The following is a 19,354-nucleotide window of genomic DNA, read 5'->3' on the forward strand; positions in this document are numbered from 1 at the left end:
TCCAAATGTAAATGGTCTAAATACATCAATTAAAAGACAGATTGGCAGAGTGAATGAAAAACAAACATATGCTATCTACAAGAAACTTCAAACATAATGACATAGACAGGTTAAAGATAAAAGGATGGAAAAGCTATACCATGCAAATAAAGATCAGGAAAGAAAAGTAAGAGTTGGTATATTAATGTCAGATGAAGTGGACTTCAGAGCAAAGAAAAAAATGCTGGAGACAAGAGGGTATCATATAACAATAAATGGGCCAATCCACCAAGAAGTCATAGCAATCCTAAATGTGTGAACTAAACAACAGTGCTTCAAAGTACATGAAGCAAAAACTGATAGAAGTGAAAGAATAAATAGAAAAATTATAGTTACAATTATTCCCCACTCTCAGCAATTGATAGAATTACTATACATAAAATAAGCAAAGCTCTAGATAAATTAAACAACAGGATCCAATTGACATTTATCGAATGTTATATCCAACAACAGCAGAACCACATTCTACCAGGGTAGTCCATATACTGAGTCATAAAGCAAACCACAACAAAAAATTTTAATAAAATCATACAAAATATATTATTTGACCATACTAGAATCAAGCTAGAAATAAGTAACAAAAAGACAACAATAAACTCTCAAACACTTGAAAATTCAACAACATACTCCTAAATAATCAATGGGTCAAAGACAAAGTCTCAAAGGAAAAAAATACAATTAAATAACGAAAAAACAAATTCTATTAAGAGAATGAAAACATAAGCCACAGACTGGAAAAAATATTTGCAAAACACATATGTATTAAAGGACTTGTATCTAAACATATACAAAGAACTCTTAAGGCCCCACAAGAAAATAAACAACCAAATTTAAAACTGGGAAAAAAGATGTGAATAGACACCTCTTCCAAGAGGATCTATAGATGGACTAAGATACCTCATCCAAGAGGATCTACAGATGGACTCGACATCATTTGTCACTAGGGAATTGCAAATTAAAGCAACAATGAGATATCACTATACACCTGTTAGAATGACTAAAATGGAAAAAGGAAAAAAAACTGACAATGGCAACTGATTTACAAGGGTGTGGAGCAACAGAAACTCTCGTTCACTGCTGACATGAATACAAAACTGCAAGACAGTTTGGCAGTTTCTCCTGAAGCTAAACATTGTCTTACCATATGTTGTAAGTTGAATGTTCCCTTCCCCCTAAAAAAAAGGTATTCTGAAGTCTTAACCCCTAGTACCTGTGATGTGGCCTTATTTGGAAATAGGATTTTGCAGATGCAATCAAGTTACAATGAGATCATACTGAATTAGAATGGGCCCAAATCCAATTACTGTTGTCATAAGGAGAAGGAGACAGAGAGACACAGACACGTACAGAGAGAAGATAGCCATGTAAAGATGGAGGCAGAGCCCAGCCGGCATGGCTCAGCGGTTGAGCATTGACCTATGAACCAGGAGGTAACGGTTTCAATTCCCAGTCAAGGGCACATGCTGGGTTGCAGGCTTGATCCTGTGTGGCACCTGGAGGAGGCAGCCAATCAATGATTCTCTCTCATCATTGATGTTTCTCTCTCTCTCTCCCTCTCCCTTCCTTTCTGAAATCAATAAAAATATATTCTTTAAAAGAAGAGGGAGGCAGATATTGGAGTGATGCACCAACAAGCCAAGCAATACCAAGGAATGTGACAACAACCAGGAGCTAAGAGCCTTATTGTGCTGAGCACATGAGTACAAGAGATATTCAGAAACTTCAATGAGATGGCAATTAAAAATGTGGACCTTTGTATTTAGGACATCTTTTCATTAGCAGGGCCCTGAGATTTAAATGTTTTCCCAGAAGTGCTGCTGAGTGATATTCAGCTGACCACTGAGTGATGTGCAGCTGACCACATGGCTCTCCACAATTGGTAATGATGAATAAGATGTACAGCTGGGATTAAGGAGCTCTCCAGGACACAATTTTATCACTAGATAAACTCCTGGGATTGAGTCTACCTTGGGAATCATCCATATGATATACAACTAATCCAGCATCCTCTATTTTGGCTAAGGACACATTTCAGAGTTTTCTTAAAGAAAAAGAAATGCTATGTTTGAATATATATACAGAGGTGAGCAAAAGTAGGTGTACAGTTGTGAGTATGCCAGTTTATTCTTGTATTATTATTTATTTATTATTATATTATTTATTTTTATACAACTGTAAACATATTTTTGCCCATGCCTATATATCCAAATATATTACATACTAGAGGCCTGGTGCACGAGATTCATGCACTGGGGGGGGGGGGGCAGTCCCTCAGCCCGGCCTGTGCCCTCTCTCAGTCTGGGAGCCCTCGGGGGCAGTGGGGCAGCAGCCCTCTGGGGCAGTTGGACATCCTTAGCACTGCCGCCACCGCAGCTGTGCTTGCCAGCCGTGAGCAGTGAGCCCAGCTTCTGACTGAGCGGCACTCCCCCTGTGGGAGCACACTGACCACCAGGGGGCAGCTCCTGCATTGAGCGTCTGCCCATGGTGGTCAGTGTATGTTGTAGTGACCCATTGTTCCACCATTCGGTCTATTTGCAAATTACCCTTTTATTATATAGGATATTCAATTCAGTGGAGGAAATATAAATGAATTTATATGTATACTAGAGGCCCAGTGCACGAAATTCGTGCACTCAGAGGGGTCCCTCAGCCCCGCCTGCACCCTCTTGCAGTCTAGGAGCCCTTGGGGGATATCTGACTGACAGTGGGCCTAAGCCGACAGACATCCTTAGTGCTGCCATGGAGGCAAGAGAGGCTCCCACCGCTGCTGCTGCGCTCGCCAGCCGTAAGCCCAGCTTCTGGCTGAGCAGCGCTCCTCCTGTGGAAGCACACTGACCACCAGGGGGCAGCTACTGCATTGAGTGTCTGCCCCTGGTGGTCAGTGAGCATTATAGCTACTGGTCAAACAGTAGAATGGTTACTTAGGCTTTTAAATATATAGATATTTATAATGTACATATACACATTATGTTATAAATGACATAATTACATTTTATTTATATAATATTTTATATACTTATATGACAATTAATTATACTATATTTAATATATATTAATTATATATATTATTATATAATTGTGATATTAAATACAATTATGTTTATAAAGTATATTATGCAATAATTTATATGTATATAAATTTATTTATATTTCCTTTAGTGAATTAGTCCCATTTACTAGGAATAAAACACATTAAATTCACAAGCCTCACTTTTAAAGGTGGTAATTAAAAAGTTATGAACAAAGTATAATTTGCTGAAATGTTTGAAAATTAGTTGGTAAAATAATCCTAGTTATTTCCAGAACTTAAGTCATTCCGTGGTATTGTTCAGTTGTGAGGGAGCTGTAGTAACTTTTCCAGGTTAATAGGCTACCAGTAATAATGGAGAACAAATAAGCACTGCTTTGTGAACTTCTGCCATCTGGATAAGTGGGGTTCATTATTGAGGCATTCTTCACTTTATACATAAGTTATTTTATTTTTTTAAATTAAGATCTGTGTGTTTAGTTTATTTTTTAATATATATTTTATTGATTTCAGAGCAGAAGGGAAAGGGAGAGAGAGAGAAAAACATCAATGATGAGAGAGAATCATTGATTGGCTGCCTCCTGCACACGCCCTACTGGAGATGGAGCCTGCAACCTGGGCATGTGCCCTTGACTGAAATCAAACCCGGAACCCTTCAATGCACAGGCTGATGCTCTATCCACTGAGCCAAACCAGCTAGGGCTATACATAAATTGTTTTAAATAGCAAACTCCCCTAGCATTTAGAAATTAATATATATATAATTCTATCTATACACAATTATATCAGTTGTGTAAGATGACACATATCTGGTCTGAAACCCCACTTTATTCCTATTGAAATGTCAACCATTACATCAATGCTTTAAATGTCATCTTAGCAGACTAAAAGGCATTAGTGTATATTTTGAGCAATGGAAGTGATTTAGAAAGATGAAAGAGTCCAATGAGTTTGAAATGGTGTCACAAGACAGTTTTACATCTAGATTATTCACAGCTCTTAAAATCTTCTGCTTCCCATAGTCATCAAGGTGTTGAAGCCACAACATTAGAATCAAGCCAAAGGTATATTGAATAGGTATATAAGAGAATATATGTTGACTACTTGGTGAAATGTCTCTGTATGTGAATACTTGTGAATTACTATTCATTTTGTATTACTGTATCTACTCACACCATACGGTAGCCCACACATAAATGTGCCTCTGGTTTTCTATTTCAAATGCAGAACTAAGTCTTATATCCCCACAGCCCTCAGCAAACACATAATAGATGCTCATAGTTGAAGGAGTTCCCTTAAAGGGGAGGGAAGGACACAACACATGTTCAACTATTTAAAAAATGGAACTTGTATTGCCTATTCAGTTTGCAGTGTCTGACTCATCCATTGCTTCTCATCACAATGTCTACCACTCCTTATAGTGGTTTCCACTGACGTCTGTTCTATCTTTCCATTGCATCTTCTTCCCCACTTTTGGAATCTTCCTTCTTTTGCTGATCCCTGTCTCCAAAAGGTATATCCATCCCTTTGCTTCCCAATACTTCTGTTTCTGTCACCATAGCCTTCCATTTCACACGTCTGATTTCCATTATAAGTATGGGACAATAAGACTATTACATCAATAAACACCATTTGCCCCTCTTTATTGGAGTAGATAATTAAGTGACCTTGAACTTGCATTCAAGACTAATTAAATACTGAAAACCAACAGGATAAAGGAGCATGAGCAAGGCAAGTCCAGAGGGGATTCTCTTGGGTATATTTTCCACTGTGGAACAGTGACTCAGCATAGCCGGAGTGGTGCTCCAAGAACATGTATGTGTGTTCAAGGGTGGGTGGAGGAAGGCTTACAAGGCAGGAATTGTTGTAGAAGCTTCTTCAGGCAAAAGAAATATTCCCAGAGGATCTCCATTTTGAAAATTTTATTTTTGCTGATCTTTTTATGTGTAGATGTATTCATTATGTACATGGACCTGTTTTTAAAACAGTGTCTTTTTCCATTTATTTTTAAGATAATTTGAATCTTTAGCACAATATTAAAATATTACTCTATAATTCAAGGTCATATTTGCACTGAATAAATTAGCTTAATTCAAGTGTCACATTGACTAGGAATATTAAGTATATGAGCACATGCTCTTAGTGCTTGGAGCACCCAAGGAATTGCTAGGTAATCTTTGGATGTGTTGGCATAAACATCCTCTTCAGAGGAAGGAAGATGTTGTTTCTTGACTTTCCTTGAGTTACAGAGTAAATTCCTCATTGGTTGGAATCTGGAGAATGTCTTCCTCATAACCATCAATGATTATTTGAAACATGAAGAATGAAGTACTTCTTGAATATATGGTAAATAAGAAGAAACTCTAGGCATTCTAGAGCAGTGGTTCTCAACCTTCCTAATGCCATGACACTTTTATACAGTTCCTCATGTTGTGGTGACCCCCAATTTCATTGTTACAAATTGAACATAATTAAAGCATAGTGATTAATCACAAAAACAATATGCAATTATATATGTGTTTTCCGATGGTCTTAGGCGACCCCTGTGAAAGAGTTGTTCGACCCCCACAGGTTGAGAACCACTGTTCTAGAGAGTGGGAAATTGCTTAGCATTTAAAGGGATTCTAAAATAATACAGGCCTACAAATTAGTTGCATAGACATTAATTTCAATCTGTAATGCAATAAATAATCTTCATTAGACATAAAAAAGATAATTTGTATTTACAGATATGGCCAACAGTTTATAAAAATTAACACAGACCAGTTGACTCTAAATTAAACTGCTCATCTGGTCCATAAGTATCTTTCTTCTATTTGGATTTCATAAGCCAAATGGTGTCTTAAAATTGGCAAGCGTAGTCCCAATTCTGTTGAATGTATTGAACATATTTTTCTATGGAAAAATGTTATGAGTACAAAAACAACATCTAGAGGTGACTGTCAATATATATATTTCTTGCATGTACTTTGTATTTGTTTTTATATTTGAAAAATACCTTAGGAAAAGTTTGGGTAACAGAATTAGCAATAGAATTATTGGATTCCTCCTCACAATAACTCTAGGGATAGTATTATACTCATTTTATATTTCTATCTCTTTCAGTTTAACAAGCATTTATTGAGTTTACTAAATGCTGGCACTAGTGATACCAAGATAAGTATGATGTAGTTACTGAATGGTTTATTAAAGAAAATAATATGACATCCATTCCATGTAGTTCATGCTGGTGGGGTAAGTTCAGGGTGTTATGAGATATGGAGGAAGGATAATTCATTCACCCATCTGCAGAGGGCTTGGAGATGAAGCAGTGTCAGGTAAGCTCTCTGCAGGCAGCTGACCAGGGGAGGAGTTCTCGGCAGACATAATAGCTTCAGTAAATCCATGGGGCAGAGAAATAGTATATGTGGTTTCAACATTCAAGAGGGCAAAGTGAGCAATAAATAATGATGAGAAATAAGACCACATAGTCAGAGTCCTATGTAGCCACCCTAAGGAATTTGGGCTTGGAGGCACCAAGAGTAAATATTTTATCCTGAAAAGTCATTACATGAAGATTTATTTTTATTTTTATTTTTTTTACCCAGTTCTGTTTGTCTCCAAAGTCTATACCAGTGATGGCGAACCTTTTGAGCTCGGCATGTCAGCATTTTGAAAAACCCTAACTTAACTCTGGTGCCGTGTCACATATAGAAATTTTTTGATATTTGCAACCATAGTAAAACAAAGATTTATATTTTTGGTATTTTTTTATATATTTAAATGCCATTTAACAAAGAAAAATCAACCAAAAAAATGAGTTCGCGTGTCACCTCTGACACGCGTGTCATAGGTTCGCCATCACTGGTCTATACTTTTTACACTAAATCATACTTACTTCATAGGCATTCTCAAAGTTAACTATTTACCAAAGGTGTAAATAAAATAAATCATATTATAACAAGGACAAAATACTAATTTGGAAAATTGCTGGGAGCCGGTCCATCCTTGCTGTTTCAAGGGACCTGGCATATATGGCATACTGTTCTTAATATGTTTTCTCACCTTCTTGGCACTATGTGTTTTAACCAAGGTCTCTGAGAAAGGTTGTTTCCCCAGGTAGGGATTTTCCCCTGAAGTTAGGGAGGGAATAAAATCCCTTAACTAAGTGCCAGGCGGGTAATTAATCACTTTAACTACGAACAATCATGCTTAAGCTACATAATCTTTACTCCCTGGAATGGAGATAAGAAACGCCCTAACCTTTGTAATAGAGATTGATAGGATTGAATCAACTGGTATAAATACAGATGTAACAAGACAGCAAGACACAGAACTTAGAACACAGAACTAGGAGAGACGGAACCTAGGCACAGAACCTACACAGAACGTTCTCTAGAGACAGAAGAACTTCGCTGGAGAGAACATGGCAAAAGATCCTGGACTGAGCCTGACTACAGAAATTGGCAAGAGAACCTGACTAGAACCTGGTGACTGAACCTGGCTGGAGAACCTGGACAGAACCTGGCTGGAGAACCTAGCAAGACAACATGGACACAGAACCTGGCTGGAGATCCTAACCAGAACTTCACTGGAGATCCTGACCAGAACTTGGCTAGAGATCCTGGCTAGGCTGCTGATCAACTGAACGCTGTCTCCGTGTCATTCCTTCTTCGCCAACTCCGTCCACACCTTTGGGGACCCCTGGACCCGCTGGGGTTGGACCCCGGCAGAAAATAATATTATTTGCAAAAGCTAGTATTATAATCCTACTTTCAACATTCTTTGAACTTTGAGTCATTGATTAGACATCTTTTACTCTCATATTTTATACCATACTATGCACTCTATTTGGTTTTGTTAACTGTCATTAATATTAAAATAGCAAACTCTCCAGCATCTAATATTGGACTTACACTTGGTGGCTGCACAGCAGACACTACTGCCTTCAGTAGCTGCCTGACATAGATGTGCACCTGAGACTAGACCTTCACATCAAGGGCACCTCCTTCAAGGCACATCTGCTGGGCCTGATGGGAGCAGAGGTCTCTCCCAGTCCTGGCATCAGGGATTGACATCCCCTCAACGGATGTCAGGGGAGGCCCAGTTGCTAAGGATGACTCTGGTGCCCCTAAACCATTAGCATTTCCCAAACGGGAACAGAGGCCCAAGGACTATGCCCTCGGCTGTGTTTACCAGTCATCCTGACCCAGGAGGGCGGGGAAGCACCCCTCTGGATGACCTCATGCTCCTTCCTAATGTGAATGGTCTTCATCCTTTTTTACCAAGTCATTTAAATAGAGAGGGTGCCGAAAAAGTGAACTATAATCGCTTGGTGCGGAGCAGAGAGAGAACATTTTATATTCAAGAATAAATTGTCCAAGCAGTAAATGTCATTGGGGTGAGTCCTGTAATGAGTCAGGAGAAAAACGTAGGACAGTTGAGAAACTCCAGAAAGAGAAAAAAGGAAAGACTGAGAACTAAACAAAAGAGCATTAAATGCATACAGATTCAGAAAAAGACTTCTGTACACAATGGAGAAGCCTAACTGGTACATACCCCTGCCCAAGAGGTAGGTAGAAGAACTATTATTTCAATGAAAGTTCATTGCAAAACTTTTATTTCATATTTATCTTTGTAAGTTTAATTAAATGCCCTGATTCTTATCATAAAACCAGGGAATGTAATTTTTCAGTAAGAGCAGGTTTGTTTGTTTTTTAGCACTTTGTATTATAGCCTGTAACAGGTGAACGAGCTGCAAGTTCAATATTGTGGTTAATTCCTGGGATGGAGAATGAAGAGTGGAATTTTCAGGAGAGAGATAGAGAAGAGGCTTCAATAATTTGTTGTAACAAACAACTGAATAGTAGGAATGAATGTTTGTTATATTATTCCTTACACCTTTATAAATGCCTAAAACATTTCATAACTTCCAAAAAGTGAATTGGACATTGGGACAATAGTTAGGGAAAGGAGAGACGGAGCAAGACAGGTGTCAAAGGGGTAGGAGATGAGACCAAGAGAAGAAATAGGGAGAGAGAAAAAGAGAAGGGAATATTTTAGACCCGAAGAGCTTTGTGAAGGGTTAGAGTACAGGTCACACCATGCTGTTTGCTAGGGATTTGCCCTGTCAACTATTGCCCTGATTGAATACGCTCTCCAACCATTTCTCACCAAATATGAGGTCAAGGAGCTGCCCATGGCACTCTGATATCTACAACCCAGACACAAAAGAAGTTCTTCCAAAGAAGGAAAAATGGATAGCAAATGCAATTCCCTCAAAAAAAAAAAAAGAAAAGAAAAAAACAATGAACATGTAAGTATGAATGAACCTAAAGCAGCTCTAAACTACTCCCTTTGGGGGCAGAAGCAGATGCCTCAGCCCAGTTCAAAGTGAAATCCTGTATCCCTCAGGACCCCTTTCTTGCCATTACATATAATTTACATGCAAGTTGTCTGCATGGTTAATCTTCAACTATAACATCTGGTGTTTATAATCAGAAACAGATTGGTGAGAGATTTTGGAGTTCTTCATATATTGTGGGTTTTGAACATTTCTCTTCAAGTCTGTTTATTTAAAAGTTGAAAGTGCAGCAGAGTACAGGGAGATATGTGATGGGAAGTAGGAGGACAGGCCATTCATACTTGGGGCTCCCCTAATGTGGCATAATTGAATCACAGCCAGAGAGGCAAAAATAAAGGAAACTAAAAAGGACAACTCTTTTAAAGGGCTTTGAAAGCCTTCCAGCTTAGCTTTCTCACTTTCTACCCACAGCAGGTAGCTTCCACAAGGAACCCTAACTACAGTGGCTGAGCTGAAGTTGGAGTTAGGTCTTCTGAAGTGTTGTTCAGGGTTGCCTTAAGGTTTTGGTTTTCTCTTCAAATTGAGAAAATGGAAAAGTTTTAGGGATCAGCACTGCATTTGACTGGCCTGGGGAAATCAGGATCCTATACCTTGGAGCTAATGCTTTCAAATGTTGGTGACATGGTGCAATTCATCATGCTCATTCTCGAGCACAGGTCTGGGATCCTGCCGGACACATCATGCAGGCGAGGCCTTGGCAGGACACTAGGTTGGACCCTTTTTGCTTCTCACCTGCTGGAGTTTCCCTTTCTCAATGGCCTGTGGATTTGATACAGAAATTCAGAAAAATCTAGAGATAAACAAGTAGATGAAATATGAGAGAAGTGTTTACCCACTGGGGCAAAGCTGCAACTTGGAGCATTTTAGGTCTGAGGTAAATAAAAAGTAATGATCAATTAAAAATTAGGATAATAATAATAACTCAGAAATGACAGTAATTAGACAAAGTTCATGTGGGAAAGTTGCCCTAGATATATTTTGGTGCAACAGAATTCCAGTGAGTTTCCTTGTTGTTTTTCTTAGCTCCTTGTGTGAACATTTATCTTAGTGCCTCACTACCACTAAACAGAAAATTCAGAAAATAGTATGAATACCTTCCTTGTTAATGTAATATTCTCCAGCTTTTTCTATATTGGCATAAAGTAATACATTATGGATTTCTTAAAGCTTAGCAGCTTGTGGTTCCATATGTAATAAAAATAAGTATAAAGGGTAATGTAATTAGTAAATTGGCAGTTATCTGAATTAACTATTCTTTAAATTTTACTTTATCAGACATGCCATATTGTGATTAAATTAAGTCGTCTTTAGTATATTCTAATATTCCTAAACTACAAAGCATCTTCAACTTGGTAAAGAGAGCCTGGCTAGGAAGGAGGGGCACTAGATGTGAATTCTGGTGAGTTGTAGTCTGGGCCAGGTTCTGCCGTGTGTTGGCCTGAGGGGTTCACTTCCATTCCCTGAGCTTCAGAGTCCTGTTTTATGTAAAGAGGGGCACCGATCCCCCTTCTGCCTGGCTGGTGCAGAGCTGCAAGAATCCAGAGAGATGGTACATGTTAAAGTTGTTTGTAACCTGGAACACTATGCACACGTTTATACTTTGTGGCATTGTTTTTTAAGTGAAGGGTTTTGTATACATTTTCATTTTCCTGAAAAATAATAGTTTCCAGAAAAGGAACGTGGAAACTCCTTTTTTGTTGTTACAGCTATAAAATACAAGGAGGTTTCATTTCCCAGCTTGGTCAACTCTCCTCTGCTCTAGTTCTTTTTGGAGCTTGACCTCTCCCCTCGGATTCTCTTACCCATCACCGTCAGATTGGAAACTGTTCCTCCATTGTAGCTCAACACCACCCTGCTGGCACATTCCACAGAGAAAATGTCTGAAGTGGAAATGGCTGAGGAAGGATTCTAACTACAGTTGCAAAGCTGGCTTGGAATGAAGGAGGCATGCCAGTCATTCATTCAGGAAATGTTTACTGGGCACCAACTATGTGCCAGGCACTCTTCTGGGTTCACAAATAAACAAAACAGGCAAAAATGCCTTCTGTCATGGAGCTTACATTCCAGAATATGAGACCAAAGACACCGAAGTCCCAGGAGGATCAGATAAGGAAGGAGAATGGATGATGCCCAATGAATAACAGTATGAAACCCAGGAGGTGTTCATCCTTATTCATAGCTCCACAGGCCATAGACATGCACAGACCCAGACTTGACCATATTGGGACTGGATACTAATAGGCAGTCATTAAGCTTATTTTTTCTTATGCATTTCATAGACATATATAATAACATGGTCTAAAAAGACTAAATTAAACAGTAGTAGTTTTTTCTTGTGTGAATACTTATTTTAGTGCCTCAATGCTACTAAACAGAAAATCCAGAAAATAGTATGAATGTCTTCCTTTTTAAGTAATACTTAGTGTCATTTACCACTGGTGCATCTGCAACCTTGCAAGGAGATCCTCCATGCTGTCCCGAATCACCAAAAGCAGAGCCTAGTGCCGGGGCATCCTCGCACGTCCCGGAATTCGTTTGTACCATAAAGTCAGGTAGCTAGTGTTCAAGGTTAGCTCCCTCTAAGAAGCAGACATTCCTCTGCTACCCACTATGTATGCCCGTTCTGTAGGACTCAGCAGCTACCCAGGTCCTGGTTCTCAGTCAAGTTCAGCCTCAATACTAGAATCCTGTCAATTGACACAGTTCTTGAGGCCCATCTGCCTCAGGGGCCCACCTTGTCTGTGAGTGAAACTGAAGCTCAGAGAATTGATGAGAAGCTCAGGGTGAGCCAGTGGCAGAACCTCAACCAGGATTCAAGTCTTCCAACCTCAGCTCATGTTGACATAGCATTTATTTTTATGAAAAACAAATATTATAGTTTGGGTCTTGTTGTCACTTTTCTTCTGGTGATGTGAATGGTATATTGGATTTTATCTGAGACTAGAGGCCTGGTGCACGGATTTATGCACCGGTGGGGTCCCTCGGCCTGGCCTGTACCCTCTCTATCCAGGACACCTTGGGGGATGTCAGAGAGCCAGTTTCAGGGCTGAAGAGGGACCATGGGAGGGACCGTGGGCGGACTCCAGGGTGTGTCCAGCCTGTCTTGCCCAGTCCCAATCAGCCGGACCCCAGCAGCAAGCTAACCTATGAGTTGGAGTGTCTGCCCCCTGGTGGTCAGTGTGCATCATAGCAACTGGTGGAACAGTTGGATGAATGGTCAGACACTTAGCATATTAGGCTTTTATTATATAGTAATTATCAGTACTGATTATTTATATTCTTCTCAAATAATAACTACTTAGTTTTATTTTAAGGGTGAAGAAAGTAGTAGATGCTCCTACAAAAAAAGGAATTGAAAGACCCTGATTTGTATATTTGGGGTAAAATCTTAGGACAAATTGGGCCTAGGTCCAGAATAAATGTGGACCATTCCTATCAGAGCATAAGAGCATAAAAATGTTTATTATATCACATCAGTGTTAACAAAAATCAGATTGATAGACTTTTCAAAGAAGAAACTAAAGATAATCTCAGGCTGTGCTCATAGTAATATAGTCTTTCTGAAAGATGATTAGCTTGTTTACATACCACGTTAACATAAAAGATTTTTTAAACCAGTGAGCATCTTTTAATTAAAATCTGTGCTTTAAATAAAGACATAAAAGCAGTTCCAGCAGTGAAAAATTAAGGCAAATGTCTCCATCTAAGGTGGGGCTGCCAGATAAATACAAGATGCCCAGGTTAATTTGAATTTCATATGAATAACAGATGATTTTTTTCATATAAGTAAAAACCAAAAATCTAACTCAGCTTCCTGTATTTTTACTTCCTAAATATGGCAACTATAATCTAAGGGGGCAAATTCTGTTTCCAAATACTGCTCCTGAATAAAATCCAAAGTACATGATAGACAAGTAATTTGGAAAATAATTTTATATCTCACTGAAACAGGGTTCCTTGACATCAGCACAATTGACATTTGGGGCCAGATAATTCTTTTTTTTTTTAATATAGTTTTTTATTTATTTCAGAGAGGAAGGGAGAAGGAGAGAGAGACAGAAACACCAATGATGAGAGAGAATCATGGATCAGCTGCCTCCTGCATGCCCTGCACTGGGGATCGATCCTGCAACCTGGGCATATGCCCTGACTGGAAATCAAACTGTGACTTCTTGGTTCATAGGTCAATGCTCAACCACTGAGCCACACCAGCTGGGCAGGGGCCAGATAATTCTTTGTTGTGAGGCTATTCTATGTATTGCAGGATGTTCAGCAGCATTCCTGGCCTCTACTCAGTAGATGCCAGTAGCATCCCTCAGTTGTAACAACCAGAAATATCTGCAGACATTGCCAGGACACTCCTGGATGGGGGAGGGGTGTCTGTGTGTGGCGGGGGGGAGGGGGGGCAGGGGGGAGGGGGAATTAACCTTTTTGAGGACCACTGTTCTGAGGGAGGAAACTTAAGTAAGTGTGATACATGTATTTTAATAGAAAACTAGCCTGTCCTGGACTTGAAGACAGAAGAGAAAGCCATACTCTGGTTTCTTTCTTTTCCTTCCTTCCTTCCTTCCTTCCTTCCTTCCTTCCTTCCTTCCTTCCTTCCTTCCTTCTTTCTTTCTTTCTTTCTTTCTTTCTTTCTTTCTTTTTTAATCCTCACCTGAGGATATTTTTCCATTGATTTTTAGAGTGGAAGAGAGAGGGAAAGACAGAGAGAAATATTAATATGAGAGAAACACATCAATTGGTTGCCTCCTGCACACGTCCCATCTAGGGCCTGGGCCGGGGAGGATCCTCCAACTGAGGTACTTGCCCTTGACCAGAATCAAACCTGCAGTCCGACACTCTGTCCACTGAGCTAATTGGCTAGAACTCTGGTTTCATTTTACAGCACCTTGGGAGAGACACCAACGAGAACTGATGGGAAGTGGTTGAGAGGTTGCAAAGCTGGCGGATGTGGGATTGCTTTGCAATCTGAGGCACTGTAGAGAAGGTCCTGCTTCTCAAGGGCTTTGAGAGGAAAAGGCCGTAGGAAGTACTTGTGAGAAGGCTCTGATTCCCAGCATAGTCTCATCCAGGCTCTGAAAGAACAGTTAGTACAGAGTCTGCTGATTTCTGGAAAAGGAGTGTTTTATTTGGATAGCAATAAGTGAAATTCCAACCTAGACCACCTAGCTGAATAATCATGCGTGTGTGTCCAAAACAAACAAATTGCCAAGAGATGTGTAGAGAACCAGAGTGGGAAACTGTTTACGACATGATTTTCAGAAAACAATTTGGCAGGGAATTTTGCTAAGGTGCTGTTGCTTTTATTTTCCCCAAGAAAACATATGAATTTAGTTTGCTGTCTAAACCAAAAAGGTAATGTGGTTATGCATATTATAGAGAAGTTTTTAAAGCATTAACCTTTCAAGTCCTTGTGACTCTAATTACTGTTCTTTGTTTGTATATAGAGAGTCACTAATCATTCCTTCCTGTAAGGAATTTTCAGTTCTAATCCTATTTTCCACTCAAATTCTGCATGGTTGCCAGATTGGAGTGAAAAATCAAATCCACTTCCAGTGAAGAGAGACTCAAAAGAACAGTAGTTCAAAGAAAATTCCAAAGAAAATGCATGAACTTCTTATTCTGCCTTTATTAGTTTTAAATCTACAACTTCATATTTTGTGAGGATAATGCAAAAAAAAATTTTTTAATTGAGTCATTCTAATTTTTCCTCCTGCATGCCCTCTACTGGGGATTGAGCCCTCAACCCAGGCATGTGTCCTGACCAGGAATCGAACCAGTGACCTCTTGGTTCATGTGTCAGTGCTTAACCACTGAGCAACACTAGCCAGGCTAATTGAGTCATTCTAACTAAATGTAAGAGATGTATTTCTATTATGTCAAGGCAATTCTGCTGTAAGGGTGAAGAAACTCAGTTCTTGTTCTCAGTTCTTTCTTTAGACAAACAAAATAAATGATGCCTAAAGATGCAGCAAAGACCAATTGCCCTTAAGATAAAATCCAGAATCCTTACAGCAGTCTACAAGGTTCTAAATTATCTGACAGGAATAGATCATTTTCCCCAACTCCTAGGGTAAGCTCCTCTAATATATAGACCCCAAATAGAATAGCTCAAATAAAACAAATTTGACCAATCTCTCTTATAACAGATTAGAAGTATGCAGATGGTCAGTGGTCCAGGATTCATGGGGAGCTTGATCCATGAAGTCATCCACTGACCCAAGTAAAGTGTGTCCCAAAATTCACGCAAGAAGTAATTTTGATAGAAAACACAGGTTTATAATTAAAAATTGTAAATTTTTTATTGATTCATAAAGTATACAGTATAGGGTTATGTATGGAATAGCACATTGGGTAATGGAGTCTGGGCCTTGTGTCCCTTGACCAGACTCAAATGGCCTCCACAAATTTGCTGGCACATACGCAAAGCCGTGGTCTTCATTGGTCTTCATTGTCCCTGCTCCTGGGCCATAATTGGTACTTGGTAATGCTTATCAAATTGAAGGGATTGAAATCAAAAGGCAACAGATATTAGAATCTGATTCAATAAACCAACTAAAATTAGGCTTTTATTTTTTGTTGTTGTTGTTAATGCTCACACAAAATTCAAATCTTGCGTGAATTTTGGGACACCCTTTACTTTCTATCTTGTTGCTCTGAAGTCATTCTCCTTATCCATATGTTCAAAGCTGGCTCGCCACTGAGAGGGCAAGGGCTACGCCCTCCATCTTACCCCGGATCCTCCATATTTAGCTAAGCAGCAGCCATCAGCCATGTGCTCGGCAAGGAGCTTCTTCCCGGAAGCCCAAGCCTCTGCTCTTTAAACTAACCAATGACGATCAAGGGAAGTGCGCACCATAGACACAACCACATCCTGTGTAACAAGACCCCGACTTGCACCTGGCCAATCGGCAGGGCCCACAGTCCTCTCTCCTCCCCTTACTCCAACCCCCCTATAAAACCCCTCTTCCCACAGAGCTAGCTCTCTCTCTGCCGCTTGCCGCTGCGTCGGTGAGTATGGTCGGGGAGCCGAGCTAGCTCGAATAAAGACTCTATCTGCTTTTGCATCGGACACGGCGCTCCCTGGTGGTCTTTTGGGGATCCTGAAATCTGGGCTTAACAACCACCACCCTCCTTGTGTTCCAACCTGTAGAAAGGTAAGCAGAGAGGTGGGCAAATAGCTTTCTTTTAAAGATGTGTTACAGGGTGAGTTTCCTAGGAAACAGACTCTGTGGTGTGCATTAGTGTGTAGGAGGTTCCTTAGGGAGTACTCCTGAGATCAACACCTGTGGGGGTTGGAGAAGAAGGGGGAGGAAGCCTAACTGGGAAGAGGGAGAAGTTAAGCCACAGGATAGTCTTAAGGTCTCAACTGACCTTTTGGGGAACACTGATGAAGACATGGCCCTTAGAGTTGGGATTTGAATTTGGGCCTTGTGTCCCTTGACCAGACTCAAGCTATTCTAGGAACAGGGCATGGCCTTGGATGAGTCAGCTCTTTTCAGCTGAGGCAATTCCCAAAGATGGCTGTCAGCTAATAACCTTCCAGGTGGCTAGGTGGCAGCACAACACAGCAGCTATGAAAAGATATAACCTGGAAGTTGCAGAAACCCATTCAACTTACATCTCATTATCTAGAACTCCTAGGGCGGCCACCATAGCTGCCAAGTCGGCTGGGAAATACAGTCCCCGGATGGAGGCAATATACTCAGCTATGAAGGGGAAGGAAGGGGAGAATGGACATTGGGGAACAATTGCAAGAGGGAAGGAAAATCATTGCTTCAGTTTATTCCGTTTATTGACTTTTAAATCAAAAACTATTTTACCAAAGAAGCTACCCACAAAGCCCAGAGGCAAAAAGAGAGCTAAAAATGGGACAAGAACTGAGAGGTGATGTCTTGAGTAATGATGACTACACCAAACTTAGTTAGATTTTGCGAATGAGCCATCACAGATTTCCCAGAGCTCTGTACAAAGGGGTTCCTGTTCCCCGCAACCCCAAGTCACGAGGAGAACTAAATGAAGCAATATCTGACTTTGAGCTCTATTTCTATTTCTACCTCTGGAATTAGATGCTTCTCTAAAACCTTCTACATATCAGAGCAAGTCACTTAATGTAGAATATAAAAGGTACTGAAATGTGATTCTGCTTCTATAAAGAAAACAGTAATTATATTGACCGAAATCAGACACAAATCAGATAGCACTAATACAAATTTATTACTTTCTATTAGTGGTACTTGGGTATTTGGCATAATAATGGTGTGTGGAAAGAAAGGAAACTAAGAAAAGCTTAAATGCCTGCTTCCCCTCTTTCTAAACAAAACAGCTGGACAAGTTCCTGCCACTAACTGGACCAGGGATTGGAACCTATTATGAAAAGCGCCATCTATATGCTAAGCACAAGATCAGCAGCCTCTGAAGAAGCCTGGTAATAAAACTCTTACCAATAGCAGCACTATTAAGTAGCATGGGACTAAACAGCCAACTGATTCTCTCATGAAGTTGGAATATGACAGAGAGAGGAGCCAGTGTGCAGGAACAGGAAATCATAGTAGAACTGTAGAGACAAAAACTGAGGGAGATGAGCGACCAATTTCTGACTTCTACAATGGCCAATGGGCTCCTGAAAGTGCTTTGTTTTCTTCTTTGAGGGCAAATTCCAACCACAGGTTGAAGCTAAGATGCTTATGAAGCCCCAGGGCTTCTTACTGAGACAGCCCCCCACTCCCTAAGGCTGTAGATTCCTGTGCTTCTCTTGCCCCAGCATCCTGACCTCCAGCATCCATCACTTGAAGCTATCTGAGTGACTCCACAACTAATAACTTAAACATGCCTAGTGAGAAAGTCTCCATCCCCACCCACAAGTATGGTGACACTAAGACCCAAGTTTACAGCTCAGGAAACTTCATTCCTACTGAAGTTGTGGTGTTAATATCTTCAGATTAAAAGGTATCTTTAGGAAATAGTCAGTCTTTCCACTGGGACCTCATCCTAGACTCTCCTGCACAGCACTCAACTCTGCCAAAGATCCTCTCTCCTCTTCCCTCTGCCTCGTCCCCCTCCTCCCACCACACCAGTGCTGGCATCCATGGGACTCCTTAGCTGCACATGAAGGGGCCTACGTGGAATCCTATCTCTCCCCACCTCTGGGATTTAGCCATAGCCAAGCACATGGGATAGGTAAGAGTAAGAATTCCACAGGTCTGGGTTTAAATCTTAGCAGTGTGGTCTTGGAAAAGTCATGTATCCGCCCCAAGCCTCCAACTCCTCATTTGTAAAATAGGAACATAATAAAAAGTATGGACTTTGGTAAGAATTAAGTGAGGTAAAATTAGCTATTGGCACAGGGCCTAGAATGTAGTAGGTACCCAATAAATGACAGCCGTAGCAGTAGCTACCTCATAAATAAGCCTATTTGGAGGAAATTTACCCTAAGGTAAGATGAATGTGAACTTGACCCAGTAATAAAACTTCACAGGTAGAGATTCTGAATATAGATTGGTGCCCAGCTCTTAGTTCTGTCTCCTGGCCCAGTTTCCCAATAATTCATTGTCAAGCCCCCTATAGAGGTGGGGTTATACTAGTAAGTAAATTACGAACAGAGCTGTTTCATTAAAAATTCATTGAAGCTTTTGGGTGTTATAAGGCAGTGTTGCTTTGGCACCACCACAACTTCCTAAAATATATATACACCACCTAACCAGGAAAGAGTCAGTCTATTAAACTGCACTTCAAAATGCTGCACAGCTTTGGAATCTCACAGGATCCAAAGCATCAGAGGGTACTCAGCAGATTGGCACTAGTATCCAGCAGACATGACTATGGTCCCCAGCTGATGGGACAACAGTACCTAGTAGACATGAGTATGGTTCCCAACAGATAGAATAATGATCTCCAACAGACATGACTGCAGTCCCCAGCAGGCATGACAGTGATCCCTA

The 19,354-nt window shown here is 40.3% G+C and overlaps 1 long non-coding RNA gene across 1 annotated transcript in view; it reads left to right on the forward strand.

Moving 5' to 3' along the window:
* LOC118656473 overlaps nucleotides 1-19,354 on the forward strand; it is a 28,457-nt gene that overhangs the window by 6,154 nt on the left and 2,949 nt on the right. The window contains exon 2 of the long non-coding RNA XR_004967638.1: nucleotides 17,740-17,841. This is a non-coding gene — a long non-coding RNA (uncharacterized LOC118656473). The remainder of the gene's footprint in view (nucleotides 1-17,739; nucleotides 17,842-19,354) is intronic.

The sequence above is a fragment of the Myotis myotis genome, unplaced genomic scaffold, assembly GCF_014108235.1.
Source record: "Myotis myotis isolate mMyoMyo1 unplaced genomic scaffold, mMyoMyo1.p scaffold_m19_p_5, whole genome shotgun sequence".
NCBI classification, from domain to species: Eukaryota; Metazoa; Chordata; class Mammalia; order Chiroptera; family Vespertilionidae; genus Myotis; species Myotis myotis.